We start from the raw sequence: 21,292 nt of genomic DNA, 5'->3' as shown, positions 1-21,292 counted from the left end.
CACTACCTTCAATTACAAACGTGTCTCAACTGCCAGTTAGAGAACCTTTCGTCCCAGACTGAATGTATCATCTACGGGCCAATCTTGGGTAATTCAATTCTTTGACACTGATAACCATCGATCGTGTCTTTGTAAAGAATACCCATTCAAACATACAGGGGACCTGAAGGAGCAACACACCTACAATATTTTAACGTCGAAGAACATTACCATTTGACTTAAAAACGAGTGTGCCGAATGGTAATCCAATTTTTTGAAAACGATAAAACTGTTCATAAATTTGTATTGACCAAACCATGATGCAGGACCGTCTGCATTGGTCCAAGAATTTGCCAACTATTTTGGCCGGTGGTGTTTATAGAACATGGGATCATGGAGTGTGCATAAGTGGTAGCTTCTAATAAATCGTGTCACTGCAGATGCAGGCGTTACCACCTAATTGGAATACACGATATCTAAGCACTCCTGACGCAATGTGTCACATCGCGAGAGAAACCACCAAGGGCCCCAGAAGGAAGTTGTAGGAAACCAAGCTGTCCGCGTAAGATGAGGTGGTGTTCACCCCTTACTTCTCCAGGAAAAAAATTCAACTTACATAATGCTGCGATGGAAGAGAAACAAAAAAAGAAACATGAGACAAAGGTAAGCGCCAATATTGTGCAGTTCCTTCATTTGCCTTCCGTTTTCTGCGCTTGTTTTCCGTCACGTGTCTCTTACAACTCGCTCAACTGTCCGTACTCCTAAGTAACATCATGTTATTGATGAAGAGAGGGCAGCTTCTTATATACTAAAACATAAAAGGGGCACGTTGCGAAATTTCGCCACTTAGCGAGATTTTTATTAGTACTAAGAAAGTTTTAGATAAACAAAAGTTGTGGCTTACAATTATGCCAATATTTATCAAAGAACGGAGGTCGTAGAAATTTTGGTACACAGATATTTTTAGAGTATTGTAGGTGTCGTGCTTTTCTGAGCAATTAGTTTGTGTTTTACAATTTATCCGCATACACGACTCCCGGTGCCAAGGTATGATAAGAGCCAAATTGCTCTTGACCCAACGTAAGAATCAGCGACTCTTTGCTCTTTCCACATAGCACACGTTGGCATTGCATCACATCCTCAGCGCAGGATGCGCACCATATGCATTTGTTCTAGTGACATTGCTGTACACATCAGCGGTTCGAAAGAGGACGTTCGAAGAGGATGGCTCACCGTTCTTTGTAAGCCGTTTTGTGTTCGGTTTTAGTTCAACATAAATTTATAAAAAATGGCGCCATAGTTTCCTCTTCAGTGGGAGGGATGTGAGGGCGCACCTACATGAAAGTTTTTTTCTCCAATGACGTCATGTTTCAACCCCGAAGGAAGTGCAATACATTTTAAAAAAACATTGCTGACGTTTTTTGCTTGAATTTGTGGGCTTGGCCGCTATAAAACACTTGTTCACCTTGCGCTGTTTTTGAAACGCAAATGTAACTTCAACCTTCAGGCGAAGTCGTCAGGCAGAAAACGTGTAAGTTTTGTGACGCTAATTTTGATCATTTGGTGCCCGGGGGCGCGGAGAAGAGGGGGTGGCTGCACACATTTGACGAGACACGCGGAAATTCTGGCCCTTTTGTTACCAAAAAACTAATAACACGTGCCTGTTTTCATGCCTTTGTTATTAACATGGACCATTTAGAAGCAATGTGTTGTCTAGGTATTAGCGAGGAAATAAAAAAAAAGAAGATTTCGCAACTTTGTGAACTATTTCTCAAAATAATGCATCGTTTTCTTCTTGTTGCGGCGAGACGTCAAAAGAATTTGTTGTTTATGGCTGCATTTGGGCAAAACTTGAGTCGTGGGGTGGTGGACTAAGCTGCGTTCGAACCTACACTTATGATATTACTCGTTAAATTTTGGTAATTGTGATCTGTTAATGTACGATGTTGTATACCCTTCACGTAGGCCGGTACTGCCCTCATCCGCAGGCTGATAGCGAAGCAGTATGAGCAGAAGCAATGAAATAATGAGCAATGAGCAATGACGAAATAAGAGGTTTAAATCACAAACATATTCGCGCATCTTCACAAAGCTTTGGCAAAACCGAAGGCTAATAGAAATACATTTTATATCTTACATGTATTACCGAAAGTTATTGCTTTAAAACGATGTTAAACCCGCAGTCCCAGGTCAAATGTGACGTCAAATGCTTTTCGATATGGAGCCAGCACTCCATTTTTGAGGTACAATTTGGTTTTCTGCTTTTCATCTCGAAAAATTATGGGAGGCATAAAATAACTGAGGTAAGTATACACGTTCGCGCACAGACACTGCGTTAGAATTTTTTTCTAAGCATTCTCTGACTGCTGAAGACGTGATGCTCGTGTACTCCATTTTCAGAACAACGTACATACCTTCAACAAACACTGTTAGGAACAGGGTTCGAGAGTTAAAGGTAGGATAAGGGCGTCAGAGAGCATTCAGTGTCGGAATTGTCATCGCCTCCTTTCATTTCGAAGCAATTACTCATGATAGCTAATGCACTCAACAATTTTGGGGATGTCCATTTCCGCCGACTGACGGGCACTGAGTAGATGCGCACAGAAGGCGCAGGCACAAAATTATTCTTTTTTACCGCCTTTATGGGCCTGAGTCTTGAGTTGAATTCGAGAGACTGCCTGTTAGGAAAACGTGCTGTTCGATAGAACTGCTGTTAGTGAGAACACTTACATGCAACTGGCGATAGCAAGAAATCGATTGTTGGGATGAGGTAAAATCAAAGGCGTGTTTTATGAAAACCCTCACGTTCTCGCTCAGGAATTATAAGTGGGGGAAACGAATTCTGAAGCTAATTTTGTACTGATAATTTGACTTTGACTTGAGATGACAACTCGGCAGCGCTTTTCACAAAAGGGCTATCGCACGGTTTAATATCTACAGGCCAATTTTTGGAAAGCACAAGAAAAGATAATGAGTGTGTTTGCAGATCCGAGGCGGAAGAGCAGTGGTGCTGAAACAAGATTCATTCAAAGTATGAGTCATCACAACTGGAATCGCCGAAGGAGGCACGTGATGACCTAAACAACCTGTTAAACATGTTCACTCGAAGATACAAGTGTGGTTGATGTACGCCAGCCAGTGAATGGGATCTCCGGCTTGAAATATTTTTACAAGCCCGCATAACACAAGGAACAGCAATGTATCAGACACAAATTCAAAGGAGATGGTTTCACAAATAACGCATATTAGGAGAGGGATACGTTAGTTCAGAGCCGTGGATTAACTCGCATCCTCTGTTCTAAATTACCTCTGTAAACCATTTTTCTTCCGTGTTCTTGTTTGGTTGTCTCGTTATACCTATTGTTTAACTCTATTGTTTTTATTGAGAAAACATTCTTTAGAATCACAATGATTGACTGCTCGATGAATACACGGCTGGCAAAGTAAACATAGAATGCTTAGAGAGGCAACTGCATGAGGCCACACCGCAGGCCTCTTGTGTACTGAAAAACTCTATATACTTATCTGATGCTGTTTCCGTACCAAATATGCTTACGTGGAATGAGATTGTATATTTTAATTTTGTCTCTAACGAATTTTCTTGGGCGTCTTTAGGATGACCTGCGCAGAGATGTCCGCTGATCGCGCCGTTCACTGTTGTCGAAACGAGCGCACGCTTTGTAATCTGCGTACAGAAGTGTGCAACATATTGCGGTTGTTTTACTTTAAAAAAAAATGCTAGATTTCGATTTATCTGTTCATGAGATCAGCAAACAGGAAATACAAACGAAAGCAAGTTTTTTCTAAAGAAAAAGAAAACGCACTGTACTTAGAAAATTGACATTTAGGTGACATCAAGTGTGCCTTAGTTTGTGACGAGGCCTCAGACATCGCTTCCATGTTCTGACACAGAAAAGCTGCATAACGTGTTTGTAGGACCTACGATGTTTTCACCTATATGCCTCAGTGAATTATGTCCGCTTTCACATTTCAAACTAGTGCTAACTTACGCACAAGAAGTCTGCGATTTATTCTAATTTATTTCTGTGACAACGAACATCGTGACGGATGTTGTTCGTGCTGTGCACGCACTGTGCGCGCGCTTTCTTATTACCTCAATGCATGACAGTGTCTCAGCAAACGACATCGCCAATTCTGTTTGCAGCAAAAGGCAGAAATGGCCTCCAAGGTTGCACTTTTTATTCTGGCTTCTGCTTGGCTGTTTTGTGGTAAGTTGGAATTATTCCAACGATTTTCTTTGTCTACCTAATATCTTTAGACGAGCAGAATTCGCGAGAGTAAATTGTGTTTGCAATTGTTATCAGTCGTAATTGTGAAATTACTAAAGTTACCAGAGAAAATTCCAGCTGTAGTGGAGCACATGGCTGCAACTAGGCTCACATTGTGTCCTTCTCAAGTTTAACAGGACGGAAAATTAGGCGAGTTGGTGTTGATAAATCTCGAAAAAAGGCGCGGAAAGACGTTGACTGAGAAAAGAAATACACAGGACGACGCGCTTCCTCTCAGGTGTTGAAATTCGCAAAACAGTGGAACCTGCTCCCTGAGAGCCAGGCATCCAGCGTGAACATTTTAAAATGTAGGTTAATACATAAGTTTTCTATTGGTATACCCTAATGACAAGCATCTATGAACGTAAGTTTTAGTAAGGCCACCAGAGCCAAAACAAAGGACCATGGCGTACCAGAAATGAAGCAAGCTAACACTAACGCGTAAGACTAAAAGGTAGCGAAGCTTTACGGTACCTTCACGACCATAATTGCAGCCGAATGGCTTCTTCCCTGCTGCCACGACGACATTTTCTCCATCAGTTGGATTTTGCCTGTATTGTCCTCCTTATTGATTGAAGCATCAGGTTTGGCTAAGTTAATTGCTGGACTTAAATACCACTTTTCTAAAGGTTACTTTTTAATAGACTCGAAGTTTTTGACGATTACCAGTTATTTAGTTCTATTATTTTAACAAAAATATTGAAGCAATCACTTAACACATCTGAGGCTATCTATACAGCGGAAAATAGGGAGGGTGTTTTTTTATCAAATCTGGCCAAAAAACCTCACCCGTATGCCACCGCCCTATTTGCTTAATTAGAACGTGCTGCAAATTACTGAAACATATTATATTCCCAAAATGTATTCACATTCCTTGAATTAAATTTGTTTACATCTGCGCAGCATGGTTTTCGCAAACCACTATCATGCGAAACACAGTTTCTTTTACTCACAAGTTGCATTGCATTATACACCAACCATCAAAAGCTGACTGTGTTTATTTAAACTCTTCCGAAGCTTTTGACAAAGTGCGCCACAGACTACTACTGCACAAAAGGAGTTAACTGCAACAGGATGACGCCATCATGAAGTGGATTGAATTTTCTCCTAATAATCGCTTTCAATTCATTTCACTTAACGATCATAACTCTCTCACTCAACCTGGTTTTCTGTGGGATTTCCCAGGGATCTGTTCTGGGACCTATTTTGTTTTTTATTTATAATGATTATCAGCCTTCTCTTATATCCTCCAATGTTCATTTGTTTGCCGATGACCGCTTAATTTTTCGGGGAGTAATTGCTGATACTGATTCTAACTGTCTCGAATCAGATCTAACTATTTCAAGTGGTGCAAAGAATGGTTAATGAAACCTAACGTCAATTATTGTAAAGTAATGCGCATATTAAACAATACTAGTTGTATGCCAGTATATTACCTGAAGAGAATCCCATGTGAATCTGTATCCTCTTATAAGCACTTAAGTGTTCATATCACAAACAACTTCACTTGGACGCAATACATCGAATACATTATTAACAAGGCGAATCGTACGCTAGGTTATTTTTGTCGAAACGTTTCTTCAGCCGTCTTCTTTAGGCTTCGTCTATACAAAACACTAATCAGATCAAAACTAATGTACGCCGCGCCAGTATAGGATCCGTGGCATGATAATTTAATCACCGCAGTTTAACTTGTCTGGACGTGCTTTTATGGTGCTCCGACAGCAGCGTATTTCTACACTGAAGGACAGCGGAATGGCAGAGGCAGCGGAGGACAGCCGAAGCTATATTTTCCTGCAGGGTTCTTTGTCGTTATGTCGGGTTTTTCAGCCGAGATGACTTGTAGAAAACTGGTGCAGTGTGGTAGCTGTCTGCGGCAAGCAGATGCAGAGGAGTTTCAGCGGGATGGCGGCGAGGCAGACGAAGTGGCAGGTACGTGTCGTTTATGCTTAGTGGTGTCGCGGCTAGAACGGGTAGAAGCGGATAATTCGGGCTTAGCTAAGCGGGTCGCAGAACTGGAGGCAGCGCTAAGTAACGAACGCGACAAACGGAGGGCCCTTGAGGGAAAGTTGGAAGCAGCTGAGAGGAAGCTAGAAAGGACCGTCATTTCGCCAAAAAATGACGAACACCTCGGCCCATGCAGCGAAGCGGAGGCATGCACCGAGGTGATACACGGGGTGAAATCAACGAAAGGCAACAGCTACTCCCACGTGCTGCAAGATAGGCCAGCAAAACCAGTTGATAAGCCGGGTACGGGTAAAGAGCAGCACGTGGCAGATGATAGCGTGGTAATCATTGCGGGTGACTCTAACATGAAGAGGAGCAGCGCTGCCATAGTGGAAAGGATAAAGGGGGATAAGCGTGTGAAGGTGGGGTGTTTCCCAGGTCAAACGATGCCGACGGTGATGATTCCAGCGAAGAGGCAGCTGGCCTTGTCCAGTAAACCTAGAAACCGTTTGTTGATTGCCGCGGGGCTTAACCATGTTCTAAAGGGAGAGGAGGGAAAACTTGGCCAGGAGATAGCGAAGGGGGTAAAGGACCTGCGGGCGACGGCCCGAAATGTGCTCATTGCAATCTGCAGCGTGCCGGAGGTGACGAAGCAGGGCGTGCACACCGAACGGGCAGTAGCCGCTGGTAACAGCGAGATCGTGAGGCGTGGCAGGGAACTTGGGCTTGAAGGCATGGATGTTAACAGGGCAGTGGGTAGCATTGGACATAGGCAAGCTTTTCAGTGGGACGGGATTCACTTCTGCCCCAGGCTAGGAAACAAGGTGGGGTGGCGTTTAGGTGGGCTTGCGTAGCTTTTTTAGGGGACACCGCGTAGCTAAGGAAGGCAAACTAGGAGACAAAGGGGAAGCGAACAATTTTGTAAAAGACGAAAATAGACCTCGCGAGCGGAAAGGGAAATACAAATGCAATAAATATTTATTCAGCTACATAAATACGCAGGCAGGGAGAAAGCCTGATAAGTGGGTGGAAATGCAAAACCAAGTTGAATGGGAAGAAATAAACGTGTACGCTTTAGCCTAGACTCACCTCCGATACCTAGAAGCCCCACCTGTCATAGACAACTATGTCTGGGAAGGTTGCAACAGGACCACAGGAATAAAAAGAGGGGGAGGTGTTTGCTCATTAAACAAGGGACCGACTGGCAGAGAGTGCATGAAAGCTGTAAAGAGCATCTATGGGTAAGAGGCACCATAGAGGGGAAAAATACATGGTTAGAAGTGGTGTATCTGTGGACCGGAAGTAGTGCTAGGGAGGAAAATGAGGAAATGGTCAACCGTTTTAGAAGGGATATAAACGAGTTCAAAGATTCGGGCGAAAGAATCTTAGTTGGAGATATCATTGCCCATATAGAAGGTTTGGATGGATACACAGACCACAACGGTTCTCTAGTGATAGATCTATGTCAGGAAAACCGGCTCGTATTATAAACACGGAAAGGGAGAGTGATGGACAAATAACGTGGGAAATCGGAAACAAACAGTCCAGCATAGACTACAGTTTAGTATCCGAGACAGTATCCGAAAGGTTCCGGGAAATGAGGATAGATGAAAATATAACAGACAGCATAGGAAGGGACCACAAGCTGCTTACCTCGCACTTTGAAGGCGCAACCCGGGCAAATTTAGAAATAGGTACAATAGGAGGAACTAATTTCAACAATGATCAGTTAAAGATCATCGCTGATAGAATGGAAGATGAAATTAAAAATACCCAGACAAAAATTGGGATTACGATTAAATGATTGCGTTCCTAAAGGGCAAGATGAAGGAAGCAAAGCAACAAAACCCATGGAAAGGGAAGAGAAAGCCGAGAAACTGGTGGAATAAGGAAATAAAAGGGGCCATTGACCAGCCAAGCCAGGCGTTGATAGAACATAGACAAGCAAAAAGAACTGGTATGACACCCGAGGTAGTGAAGGAAAAATTAGATACCTACCGGGGGAAAAAACTAGAAGTGCAAAAAATGGTGCAAGCAAAGATTAAGCAGAAAAGCGAACAATGTATGGCAGAAATACGGAAGAAGGACAAAAGCGCATCCAAGAAGTTTTGGAACCATGTAGAAATACAATACTAAGCTCAAAAAACGATATACATCAAAAATTCGTGATTGATCAGGAGGGGAAACATTTAAAAGGAGAGCACGCGTTGGCGCGTATTCATCGAGTGATTAGTCAGGCGTTTAGGGCAATAATGGTAGGGAAGCCTGAACCGTTAACATCAGCGTCACAGAAGACTGCGGAAAGGGAAACAAGCTTGAGCAACCTTGATTGGAAAAGAGCAGCGACGCAGGTTTCCCCGCAGTCAGCAGACCGGACGGAATACCAATGCAACTGATATAACTGCTTTGACCTAAAAGTAAGGAATCGTTTATGAGGGCAATAAATAAGGTGATGGAAACAAAACAAATACCAGAGGACTGGCTAGAAAGTAGGATGAATTTTATATATAAAGGCAGAGGAGAAAAAGCCAGCATTGATTCATACAGACCACTCAGAGTAAGGTCAGTGGTGTAAAGATTCGTAATTCAGGCAATAAAATCAGAAATTCAGGCATGGATGGAAGAAAATTAAATACTTGGGGAACTGAAGAATGGATTTAGACAAGACAGGCGAATGGATGGCAATTTGTTTGTGATAACGCAATGCATTGAAATCGCGAAAGCACAGAATAGACCATTATGGATTACGTTCTTGGACATTAAAGTGGCATATGACAACGTAAACAGAGAACGGCTCTGGAGAATGCTGAAACTCTAGGGATTAGATGGCGAGTTAATACAGTTCCTTATATCAATCTATGAAGACAATACAGTACACCTTACATGGGAAGGACAAAAATGCGCCCAGCCGGTCAACATCCATCGTGGACTGAAACAGGGATGCCCTTTGAGCCCATTACTGTTCATGCTTTACATGGCAGGGTTAGAAAAAAAACTGGAAGAAAGTCAAGTAGGGTTGGCGTCCCAGAGGTTACTGACGCATGTAATGCGCCTTGGGGAAACCAGTGCTGGAAGAGCCACAATATGGCGGCTTCGATCAAAGAAGCCTACCTATACAGCATGCGCACACTGCTCTTAACACTGAAAATATTGTGCCATCAGTGGCCGGGGATACTTCCCATCTCAATGCCGCCATGGTCTTACGAGAGCCTGCAGTGTCAGCTACATGATCCTCACATGAGAGTCAAGTGAAACACGCCAGTGGAAGCAGCCAGATTTTTGGTTCTTGAACATTTGGAGAACACTTATTCCAATCACCTTCACATTTTTACATATGGCTCAGTCGATCCGTACAGGGGGGTTAGTGCAGCGCCGTATATCATTCCTGATGCCCAGGCTTTCTGGACGGCACGCCTTGATCATGTGGTGTCCTCCACCGAATCCGAGTGCATTGCCATCACGGCTGCTTTGAGAAAACGTAAGTCGTACAAGCTGCAGGAAGTTGTAATTCTGACTGACTCAAAAGCAGCACTACAACTTTTGCAGCATGGAATCCCCACGAAAAAGGACTGTCAGCGTTCCTTACGGCTTGTGCAAGAACTTAGCAGCAAGGGTTTCAATGTGCGGTTTCAATGGATTCCATCCCATGTTGGCGTCAAGGGCAATCAGACCGCTGCTCATCAGATGGCATGGAGTGCGCTGCAATTTGCACCGACAGTTAGTTTCCCCCAATCACTGGAACGACTTCAGGTGAACAGTGGTCGAACATTTCAAGTATCTGGGAAATCCCTATCACCATCCTTGTGTCACAAAGATGCTTACAAGATCGGAGGCAACTTTGCTGTACCGCATCCGAACGGGCTCAGCGAAGACCACAGCATGGCTATTCATGGTGGGCCTCGTGCGATCGCCTCTGTGTTAGTCATGTCCAGTGATAGGGGATGTACACCACTACGCAATCTGTTGCCCAGAGCATGATGTCGAGCGGACTGCAATACTCTCAGCAATTCGAAAGCTGGCAGCCCCACACAGCACTCTGGACCACATCGCCTTTCCAAAAGGACATTGAATGCTGCGAAGAGACGTGTCACGCTTTCTCCTAAGCTTCCTTGAGGAGACGGAGCTGGCAAACTTGTGGTAAAAAGACACTATTTTTGGCTAATTAGGAGGAGCTTGGGCGGAGCAATTTCCGGCATATCCAGCCAGGCTAACGCCACCTGATCCAACAACCACCACCGCCAATACCACCACTAGGGTTCAGCCTAACCAATATGCTGCAAGGCGAAGTAGTACAACAGCGTGTTTTGGGAATGTTGTCCGCAGACGACATTGTTCTTTTAGCTGGTTACTAGACCAATACGCAACAGCTAATAAATATTAGCGGCCGGGAAGCCACCTACCTCGGGTTCAATTTCAGTGCGGAAAAATTAGGAATAATGGTTTTCAATGATGCTACCACTGACGCAGTGTCTTCCAGCAAGGCGAATTACCTAGAGTGAAGGGATATAAAAATTTGGGAGTGTGGATAAACAAAGGGGATAACTACTCAAGAACTCATGAGGAGCAACTAAAGGTTACGGGAAAGCGAAACGCAGCTATAATGAAGCATAGAGCTCTGTGGGTGTATAACAAATATGAAGTAGTAAGAGGAATGTTGACAGGAGTACTGGTTCCGGGTCACACATTTGTGAATGTTGTAGTCTGCTTAAAATCAGACGTTCTATCAGGCCTTGAAGTGAACCAGAGAACTGTAGGACGCTTGGCCTTAGGCGCGCATGGAAAAACAACTAACGAAGAAGTTCAGGGAGATATGGGCTGGGCATCGTTTGAAGTTAGAGAAGCTCAGAGCAAAATATGCTTTGAGACGAGGTTGAGGGCCATGGATCAACGAAGATGGGCAGATAAGGTTTTTAGGTACCTATACTTGAAAAGCGTGGACACGCAGTGTTAAGAAACGCTAGGAGGCTAACGATGAAATACCCAAAGAACAGTGGAGATGCGAAAACAGCCAAGGTAACCAAAAAAGAGGCAAGGCAGATTGAAACGAATATATGGAGAGAACAAATGGAAGCTAAAGCGTCCTTAGACATGTGCAGGGCTGCGCAATTGAACATCAGAAAGGACAATTTGTATGATAATTCCCAGGGTAGTGCTTTGCTTTTTGAGGCTAGAGCAGGTTGGTTGTGAACTAAGAGTTTGTGGGGAAGTATTCACAAAATGATGGGGCATGCGTGGTCTGCAGAAGCCAAACAGAAACTATGCGGCATATTGTGTTAGAACGTGAGGGTATCCATCCAAATTTACATGAGGGAAATATTCGGCTTCCAGAAGCCCTAGGATTCAAGGATAGAACAGAGGAAGCTAAGTTCAAGGCTGTCGAGGGGACGAAAAGAAGATTAGAATGCTGGGGGAAGGAAAGCAGGGGGGCGGATATTGCCTAAGAAAGTTACCACCTGGGACAGAAAAAAAAGTATTTTGTGCCTAATAGGCTTTTTCTGACTGCCCTAAGCAGCGCTAGTATTAAACCAATAGTATAAAACATAGTTATATTAGTCCTTTTTGGTAAGATGACATGACATCACCCCGCTGCAAAGGGGAAACCAAAACCAAACATCAATCAATCATCATCATCACCCGCCTTCATCACTGCTTACGAGTCGCGAACGCTGCTCCCACCTGTACGCGTGGGCCTGTTAGCCTGCCTGTTGAGTTTAAAGAGCCGTTTCGTTATCATTTTAGTCGCGACGAGGCGTTAGTTCTGGGGCCACTGCTAATCTCGTCCGAAGTGTATAGACGGCCGCTCGGTGGGAACTAGGTTCCCATTGAGCGGCCGTGGTGTACCTTTCTTTATACTTGCTGCATCTTTCAAAAGACGACTGACGGAGTTTTCTTCTTTCTTGAACGGCTTGGTATTCTTGCAGCTTGATACCGTTTGCTTCGCGATAAAGCTGTTTGTTTCCGCGGTACAGGTAGTTGTAGTAATATGACTTTTAATAAGGAACAGGGCCAGTGGCGTAGCTAAAAATACTTTTCGGGGCGTGTTATATACGCCGGCGAAAAACAAGGCGAAATACAAAGAGGACCTGCAAGCAAAAGACATACCATTTTATTTTCTTATATAGTTTTCTTCTTTTGCTCTTGCATATTAACATACCTACGAGGAGTGCGAACAGCGTGAACAAAACAAGGCCGAAATACAGAGGGGACAGAGGGGGTAATGCACGCTTGAAAAATGTCGGGTCCCTGATCTAAGTATGTAAGCGCGCTAAGGCGGCATCAGGCTGCGGCAGCACAAGTGGTTTTGCGTGCGCCGTGGCGCCGAGGGTTTTATCAGCGGCAAGCCATGACAGACAGGCATGGTGACAAACAAGAAGACCTAAGAGCGGCGGCTGGCGAGCGCTAGACCCATTGCCAACTATTTTGCATAGTTTCAGAGAAGCGGCGCTGGCTGGCGGACACGAAAGCACGCAGGAGTGCTACGGAGCGGAAAAGGGAATACAAGAGCAGAGTGGCTGTTTGGCCCTTTTTATACAGGCGGCGTTGACCCTTGTAACCTTGCTTGGTCGATTGGTTGTAGGGTTTAACGCGCCGCCGCAACGCAGGCGATGAGGCGCGGCATAGTGCAGGGCTCCGGAATAATTTCGACCACCTGGCGATCTTTAACGTGCGCCGAAATCTCGTACACACGGGCGTTATTGCTTTTCCCCTCCATCAGAAAAGCGGCCGCCGCGGCCAGGAATCAAACCCGTGACCTCGTGCTCAGCAGCGCGACGCCTTAGCTACTAAGCCACCGCGGCGGGCCCCCGTAACCTCGCAATGAGTGAAGCAATCAGAGTACTACTTCTGACAACCAGCCCCTTTACTCTCCTCATTCACGATGTTACACATGTGACAAACATCCCGGTGCAGAAAAAGTGACGGGGACACCTCACCTCCCAGGCTCCATGTTGAGGCGGTGTGACAATTGGTGAACGTCAGGGACCACCGCAGTCCGTGTTGTGCCTGAATCAGCTCTCGCGCTGCCCACAAAGCTCGTATAGAGCAGCTCTTTCACAAGGTACCCTGCAGCGAAGCCAGGTCATCTTCCCGGAAGCCGGCAGTAATCAGGCGTTGTATCTGTCACTGTACGCTGCAGGAATCTAGTGGGAGCAGGACACCTGCTCTTTGAGGAAGGAATTGTTGATGTCCAAAAATTCCAAGCATCCATTTTTCCCCAACTCAAAGGTAAACTATAGATCAAATCCGCAGTACAGGAAAGTTCCTAACACATGGCTGACCGGATGGTTGGCATCCACAAGATCTACATCTTTTAAGACCGCAGAAAAGTCATCTATGTATCTAAAAACCTAGGCATAAAATTCTGCTTCAAGTTGCGCAGCAATGCAACTCACAACAAACCATAAAAACACGCTTCCTAAAGTAGGGGCTATGCAAGAGGGGATGCTCACGCCTTAAAAGTATTAAAATTACTGCAGTGAAGGATAGATGAACTGCTGTATAGATCCGAGATTGTCTTCGTTCATACCGGCAGAGAGTTCAAAGGCCACAGGGCCGAAGTGATCGATGCCATTAGTAACAACAGAGAAAGGTTCCTTTTGTTGTAAAGAGTAGTATAACTCCTGCACATACAAACAGAGAGCGTAAAGAGGGTCTAGTGGCTGTTAGGTTTTATACAGAGACACTCAAATTCCACTTCAATTCCGAACCAAGGTGGGATCATCAGTGCACAACACTTTAACATGGTTCTGGTAAAACCTAGACATACTACCCTACCAGAAACCCCCATAATGTTTTGTAGCTATGATAGATTTCCGTAGCTAGAACAAGCAATGGCTTCTGTCCCGCGGGTATTTTTGTGTGCTATTCGCGGACATATTGCACGAGGAAACATGCCTCAAGTTTTTACAGGTACTCGCGTTCCTTTTTATATTGCGGAAGCGCTGTACGAGTATACTCCGTACGAGAACATTATGTGTTCCGCGCGTAAGCAAGAATTTACAGCGAATATCGCAGGGTAACAACTTGTGCCGGTGTGAAATGAAGGCATGGGATACTTTCACCGAAGCAGTTGGAATTTACCTTTGTAGCACACGTGCTTGCACGTGTCGTGTATAATACCTTAGGATAATCAGTACGTAGGTGTGCAAATGTAAGAGTGAGAATTGGAAATATAAACGCGAAAAAAGACATTGAAAATAAAAAAAAGCGCCTTGTCCTTTGAGTCAAGGTAGATCGACAGTCATGAGGCTGATCCGGAACAACTCTCTTCAATGAGTAAGACACGACACACTGCCCAATTTCGAGTACAGATCAGAAATAAAAAGTATCAGCAATAGCTGTCGGAAAGCAAGCGTTGGTTGGACTTTCAACAGGAAGTCGGAATTCTGTAGATGATGCAGCTTTTTATCTCTCAGAGAAACCAAACCTCAGAGTAATAAACAGATTGCGTTACGAATGCAGCAATTGAAAATGAGCTGTAAAGCTTAAAACTCAGTTTTAAATTTAATGTTCACATCACCCTTTGTATTGCGATATCATTAAGGCCGTTTTGGGTCTAGGCAATATTCAAACCAGCGACCACAGCTTAGAGGCAGTAAAAAACTGAGACTTCGCTTCGGAACTGTGAAAAAAACATTTCAGTCAGACGAAGTAACCTAACTGTTTGCTTGTGAAAAACAAGAGGCAGAGTTGTGTAAACAGATAGACACAGAGTAACGTTGTCGTACAGGGCGCCCTCGTAACTCTATCAGAAGACCTCCCGCTCTAAAATCAATAGACCGCCTGCTGACCAAGCGCTGTAGCGTCTGAACTTGGGTGACATGTTTGTCGAACTGTTAGTATCCTTAAGTGTTCTGGTAACTATTATTAGTTGAAAACCTTGTTGGGAAATTTTGAATGCCGGGCCAATTTTCTTCACTGCAGTCCGTCAACACGTACCAAGCTTCGAGCTGTACAGAAGCTTTGCGATATTGCTAACAAAAGATCAATAATTCCTCACGTGCGTAGTGATATGTCGTGCACCAATTCGAACTACTCTCTTTATATACCCAGTTCCTAATGGATTAACTTCACGCTTGTAAACACAATGTTTGATATTTTCTGAGAGGATTGGGCACCCTGTCTGTGTACCCTGACGACACCCACTTGGTTTACGACGTTTAAACAATAATTATAAGAATATTAAAATATGCTTGAAGAAGTGAAATGAAGTGTGCAAGTGATTTAAAAACGACTTACGTGCTAACGAATCTGGGAAATATTGTAGAATATATTTTAAATGTTCAATAAACAACTTCTAGGGCCTAGCCTAGTTATAAGGGTTAATGTCTTTGAAAGGTAACCCCAAGTTTCAAAAACTAATGTGACAGCCATTTGGTACTGAACATACTGTCTTAGTTATTGTCTACGACGCTGTTTTGAAGGTACAGGTGTTTTGTTTTTTTGACGTGAAAAAAAAAGGTGGTTATATAGTTCTTTCGAACTATCTAAGAGTGGCTAGGCGTTAGCCTACTTAAATGTTCTTTATCTGCTGTTGACAGTTGTGCGCAACATTCCAGCCGGGCCAGTCAAACCCTTACAAATGCTATGGAGAGCCCCCTTTGGGGCTCCTTCCATTCACTCACAATCACAACGGCCCTCTTGTACGCCCCGGCAGTACGTTTAGATCTAAACGCAGCATGTACTGTACGGGATGCCGTAATGCACCTTGCTGCAGTGCTGCTCTCAATCGCCCTTTTGCGAGAGTCCTCCCGACACTGGTTTTTCGCTTTCTCGGTGCACAAACCCGGGTTCCGCTCTTGTAATAAGTGCAGAGCCCTTTAGGGGCTTGCATTGTCGTAGTCCGCGCGCTGTACCAAAGTAGAGCCCCAGGGCGTTCCGTCGTAGCGGATGTCGTCGCGGCGTAACCCGAAGGCTTCGAAAGCCGAGTGATTTTTATAGTCCTAAGCGTTCAAAACTAGTGAACCACAGGCGCTTGTCACACATCCATCGTTTGTTTAGCACAAGTAAAACATTAAGGCGAACTATGTGTAATTAACAGGCAGCTGCCACGTTCATTTAGTTAGGACCACTCGTCGGGTCAGTTTTTACGTTAGGGAGTGAAAAAAAGTAGCACTGCAACGCCGGCTCGTGCGGGAGTAACAGCGAACACAGAAAGAACAGAAGTCCCGCTGGCGCAGTTTCAGGCAGGGGGAGCGCGAGCACTGCTAAGGCGGGAATTTTGAATTGCATTGGGTTCTAGCAGTGAGCTGATAACGCCGCTAAAGCACATTATTGCGAATTACTGCGTTGCACTTCCGACAGCATCCACATTGAGTGGAACGGCTTTAATTTATTTGTACCTCAAAATTTCTTCTTCCCCAAAACACGTATGCTTGAACACTAGGAGCGAAGTCTTTCGCCTCAAAGGAGACGCGTTCTCTGAAGGTTCAGGGGTTATTTGTTGGTGTCAAGCCAGCTAGTCTCTATATAGTTGGCATTGAACAAGCTGCATAATCCACCACTCAGAGAGAGATAACCAAACAGTATGCGATTGTTACTGAGACAAAAAACAACGCTACTGGTGGAAGCGGGATGCCTAAATTAATATCGCCGTTGATTGTTCATTGCAATGAAAACCGCACTTTCTTTCCTTGTCGGATCACACCCCGGTGTGTCATACTTACCGTGCACAAAAACAGCGGCCAGACTGGAAGCAAATCTTGCCTAAAATTAACCTAAAAGCGTTAGGGTTTCGGCTACTTGGTAATCCATGAGCTACACAGCGGGAAAATGACCAGGGACGAGAAAAATACTACAAACAAGCGCTGATTTTCAACTAATTTTTAATGAAAAGAAACACACATTCGATACATTTGATAGATTATACATTCGATTACAATGACAATGCAATACAGCCACGTGTACAAAAACAGATTAAAACCAGCGGTTGGCAGACATCAAAACAAATAACAAGGACAATAAAACAAAACCATCTTCCAAGTGAAAAGTTCACAATTGGGTGCCCAAATAAGTAATCTCATTTTTAGACAACAGGATCGACGGGGCTCTTATGAACTTATCTCCATCGCTAATTATTGCAGCTGCCTCGAAAATCTCTCGGGTAAGTGCATGACTATGACGGCTGAAAACAAGACACTCGACGAACAATGGCGTGCAACTTGCCTGGTCATAGAAACGACAATGCCGGCTGATATTCCCCTCTAAACCGTGCCTAACATTATTACCACGCTCCCGCAACTTGTAGTTCAGACAGCAGCACGTCTCTCCTACATAATTCTTACCGCATGACAGGGATATCTTGTAGATAACCCCTTCCACGCACTCAACAAAACTCTTGCGGTGATTGACGGGGCGAACACTAACAGCTTTAGAATTGGGCCTATTTATTTTACAAAGCATGGGCAACTTATGCGGTGAAGATAACAGGACCTGAAGATTAAGACGCTTGGCAAAATTCTGATGGCGCTTGTAGTCTTTTTCTTGTCCCTGGTTCTTTATCGCGCTATGTAGCTCATTCCCTGAAATGTGTTGATAGCGGAAAGGCTTGCGCGCTGGCACTGAGCGGAGGCCTCTTGTGCATATAGCAAAGATGTGCTGGTGGACTCGAGAATTGTTTTCTTTAGTGTGTCAACGCTCATTCGCAGCGTTTTTATTATCGCAGTTTTTATGCATGCCGCCTCGCTTTCTTGTTACGTATTTTTCATTTCACGACAGAGGACTTTTTGATGTTCAAGATACAATGAAGGTCAGATCGAACAAACTGGTCGACGACCAACAGCAACAACGGCACCTCATGGTCATCTGGGGTGGTGGACTTGTATTTAAGACAAAACCAATTGTATACGAGTGCCGACCAGTGACAAACTGCTTTTACAGTCTCACAGAAGTCAAGGGCTTTATGAACGCGGCACCAGTTCTCCACTGGCGTTACGGGACTCGTACACGAGGTTTCATTGCTTATGAAGTTACCTGTGCCCGCCGGCTGAAATTCCTAGCAGAAGTAGGCGAAGCCACAATACCCGGTACTTTTAACGTCTGAAATGCTATGTGAGCGCCACAATAGATAAGTAAAAATATGGTAGGAAAAATGCAGGTACATAGTAGAGACCTGCATCCTGCAGCGTATATGAAGCTGTGGGGATTATACAAGAAGGAACACAACGAAAGAAGTTTAGATAGGAAAAGTAGTTCTCCATAGGTGACTATGCTATGTAGTCGTTCTGTCAAGGGCCTACAGCTTGGCGCGTGGTGTTTCAGATGAGCAAAGCGTATTGTGGTGTCTTAGGAGTGACAAATGCCTCCGCATCACAACTGTTTGGAAGGGGTCGTCAGTGACAATGAGTAGGACAGTTTGATGGTTGCCTTGGAAGGATCAGCTATAAGGCTGTAAAGGGCAAATAGCGACAATTAGAAAATCAGCAAACAATTTCGCTGAGACCCGCCAGCACAAAACCGACACTACTTTTTTTCATTCATGGTGTATTCCTGGGACTGTTACAATTGATGATGAACTTTCCCTCGTGTTTAAAGACAAAACACAGGAACTGTTCGTATACGTTAAAATATCTTCCTTGAAATACGCAGCTGTCCTGGGCCGTACCATCGAACAGCCATCAAATGACCAGCCATCGGATCGAGCGGACGGCGACGGCCTTTGGGACAGCATTACCTACCTGTTATCACCCATGACATGGTTCTCCACTATTCTAAGCTGGATTCCAAGCAGCTTGATGCAAACCTTGCTCAGCTGGATACCCATCGACTGGATTCCGACCATATTCAGCTGGTTTACTTAAATTAATGTCAGGCATTCAGGGGTTTAACAACATGACTGCCATATAAAAACAATAATGGGATAGTGGTGCCCAGCCAGCCAAGTGAAAAACTGCAATAAAGCAGCTTCTTCCTTTTTACACATACTCATTGCGTTACTTTTGCGCGTTCTGTTAAAGATGAATTAAGTTGTGGCAGGAAGATGTTGAAGTAGACTAGAAAGATTCTTCGACCCGTAGATGCAATTTTCAATATTATAACTCCGTTAAGTGCCACAACTAACGAAAAATATAGTACCCTGTTCTTTCAGCGCGCAGTATCAGTCACCGGCACTTGTGCTCTGCGCATTCTGAGACGCTCACAATGGTAAAAACGTCGCACACATTTAAGCATAAATGCGTTGTGCTGGTTCTGTTGGTGAGCCCACATAATAAACGACACATTGCAAAAAAAAACAGCTACGACACTAGAAATTCAAGCAGGGCTATGGATGGGAGCGAATTTATTTACAGAAATATTTGCGTCTACAAACACGAAATATTGCTACGGTACGTGCATAGCCTATGCACCACATTGGGACATGTGCCAGATACTAGCCGAAAGAAGATGACGGTAGCGCACGCGGACTCGAAAAACGAGCTAGATGGCGAAGTAGAAGATGATCTTGCGCCTGCCTGCGGGGTGCTCTCGCGATTGCAAATACACTGTGCGGAAACCTCTTGTACCGCTTGGGTACACGTCTTCCTTCACGTCACCGTAACATCTTGGTGGAGGTGCCCAGACATCCCCTCCCTCTCGTCTCGGCTATCCGAGCCTAAAGGCATCGTGATCCTTCATCACGCAACTTCGAAGCGGCCGTCGTATTTCTCCTGCCAGCATGGCTCCGCCGAGCGAGTCGTCGCCTCCACTGGTCGTCGTTTCGCAGCCCCGAGAGCCCGGTTTCTTTACTGGCACGGACGATGTTGACGTCGAAGATTGAATAAAGCGCTACGAGCGGGTCAGCGCCCACAACCGTTGAGACCCTACATTCATGCTTGCCAATCTTCTTTTCTGCTAGAGAGGTGCGGCACAAACGTGGTATGAAACCAATGAAGCCAAGTTAACCAGTTGGGACTACTGTAAATCCGAACTCTTGAGAACATTCGGCAATCCCATCCAACGTCAGCTACGCGCAAAAGCGGAACTTGCATCCCGTGCCCAGGCATCGACCGAACCGTACATTTCTTACATTCACGACGTCCTGGCTCTCTGCCTTAAGGTCGACGAGAAGATGACTGAGCAGGACAAGGTTGCGCATGTGCTTAAGGGAATAGCTGACGACGCTTTTCACTTGCTCATGTGTAAGGGCTGCACTACAGTCGATGCTATCTTAAACGAATGCCGACTGTTCGAGCAAGCGAAGAGTCGCCGCATCACGCAGCAGTTCCAACGGTTGCCCAACACCGCTGCGACTTCTTCCTGTGAGCCACCATCCCCCCCCCCCGTTTTCTTCCGCGACTTCTCACCCCGACTCACTCGAACACACAGTCCAAGGAATAGTGCGCCGCGAACTGGAAGCCACTGCTCCTGCCATTACTCTGCCCCATTCGGTCGACAGCCCTGTTCCAGCCATTTCGCTGATTCAAGCTGTCGTTCGAGACGAGATTAGCACCATGGGTATGCAGCAAGTATTGTCGCGGAGTCGTCCTGCCGCCCGCCACAGTTATGCTCCACCTGGACCTCGCTATGTGTCCGGCCCTCCACGCTACCGAAATCCCGCTGACTGGAGAACCGCCGATGACAAGCCCATCTGTTTCACCTGCCGCCGTGTTGGCCATGTCGCTCGGTACTGTCAGAACCATTGGCTTCGAGTTTCCAGGAACAACTTCTCGGCAGACCGTTACTCGACTGACGTGCCCCGCCGTTTTCCCCCTCGCACATCGCCAGAATCCGTCGCTAATGCCGGTAGCTCTGCCTCCCGATTTGGACGCTCGCCCCCGCCGCCGCGCCACCATTCACGTTCGCCGCAGCGCCGACACCTTTCACCGTCGGCGCCCCTTCGACGCTTCTCACCGGAAAACTGATGGATGCAGCGCCCAGAGGTGACGCTGCATTCCGACCCGAAAATCCTCTTTTGACGTTGCCGACTAGAGACAATTTAATCGACGTTGAAGTAGACGGCGTTCCGATCACCGCTCTTATAGACACTGGCGCACATATCTCGATAATGAGTGCTCCCCTTCGTCGTCGCCTCCGTAAAGTTTTGACGCCAACCATGTCGCATGTTCGTGTCGTTGATGGAGGGACACCGCCCGTTACCGGAA

At 45.3% G+C, this 21,292-nt stretch overlaps 1 long non-coding RNA gene across 1 annotated transcript; it reads left to right on the top strand.

The window, feature by feature from the left end:
* Window positions 1-1,449: 1,449 nt before the first annotated feature.
* On the top strand, window positions 1,450-19,135 carry LOC144144966 (uncharacterized). Its single transcript, XR_013317386.1, has 3 exons — window positions 1,450-1,510; window positions 4,145-4,208; window positions 18,801-19,135. It is a non-coding gene; the product is annotated as an uncharacterized LOC144144966 (long non-coding RNA).
* Window positions 19,136-21,292: the final 2,157 nt, after the last annotated feature.

This window comes from Haemaphysalis longicornis, unplaced genomic scaffold (assembly GCF_048455015.1).
Source record: "Haemaphysalis longicornis isolate Haplotype H1 unplaced genomic scaffold, Haemaphysalis longicornis Haplotype H1 scaffold_7, whole genome shotgun sequence".
In the NCBI taxonomy this organism is placed as follows: Eukaryota; Metazoa; Arthropoda; class Arachnida; order Ixodida; family Ixodidae; genus Haemaphysalis; species Haemaphysalis longicornis.
The sequence above is the reverse complement of the archived record's forward strand: the minus strand, read 5'-3'. Positions and strand labels throughout refer to the sequence as shown.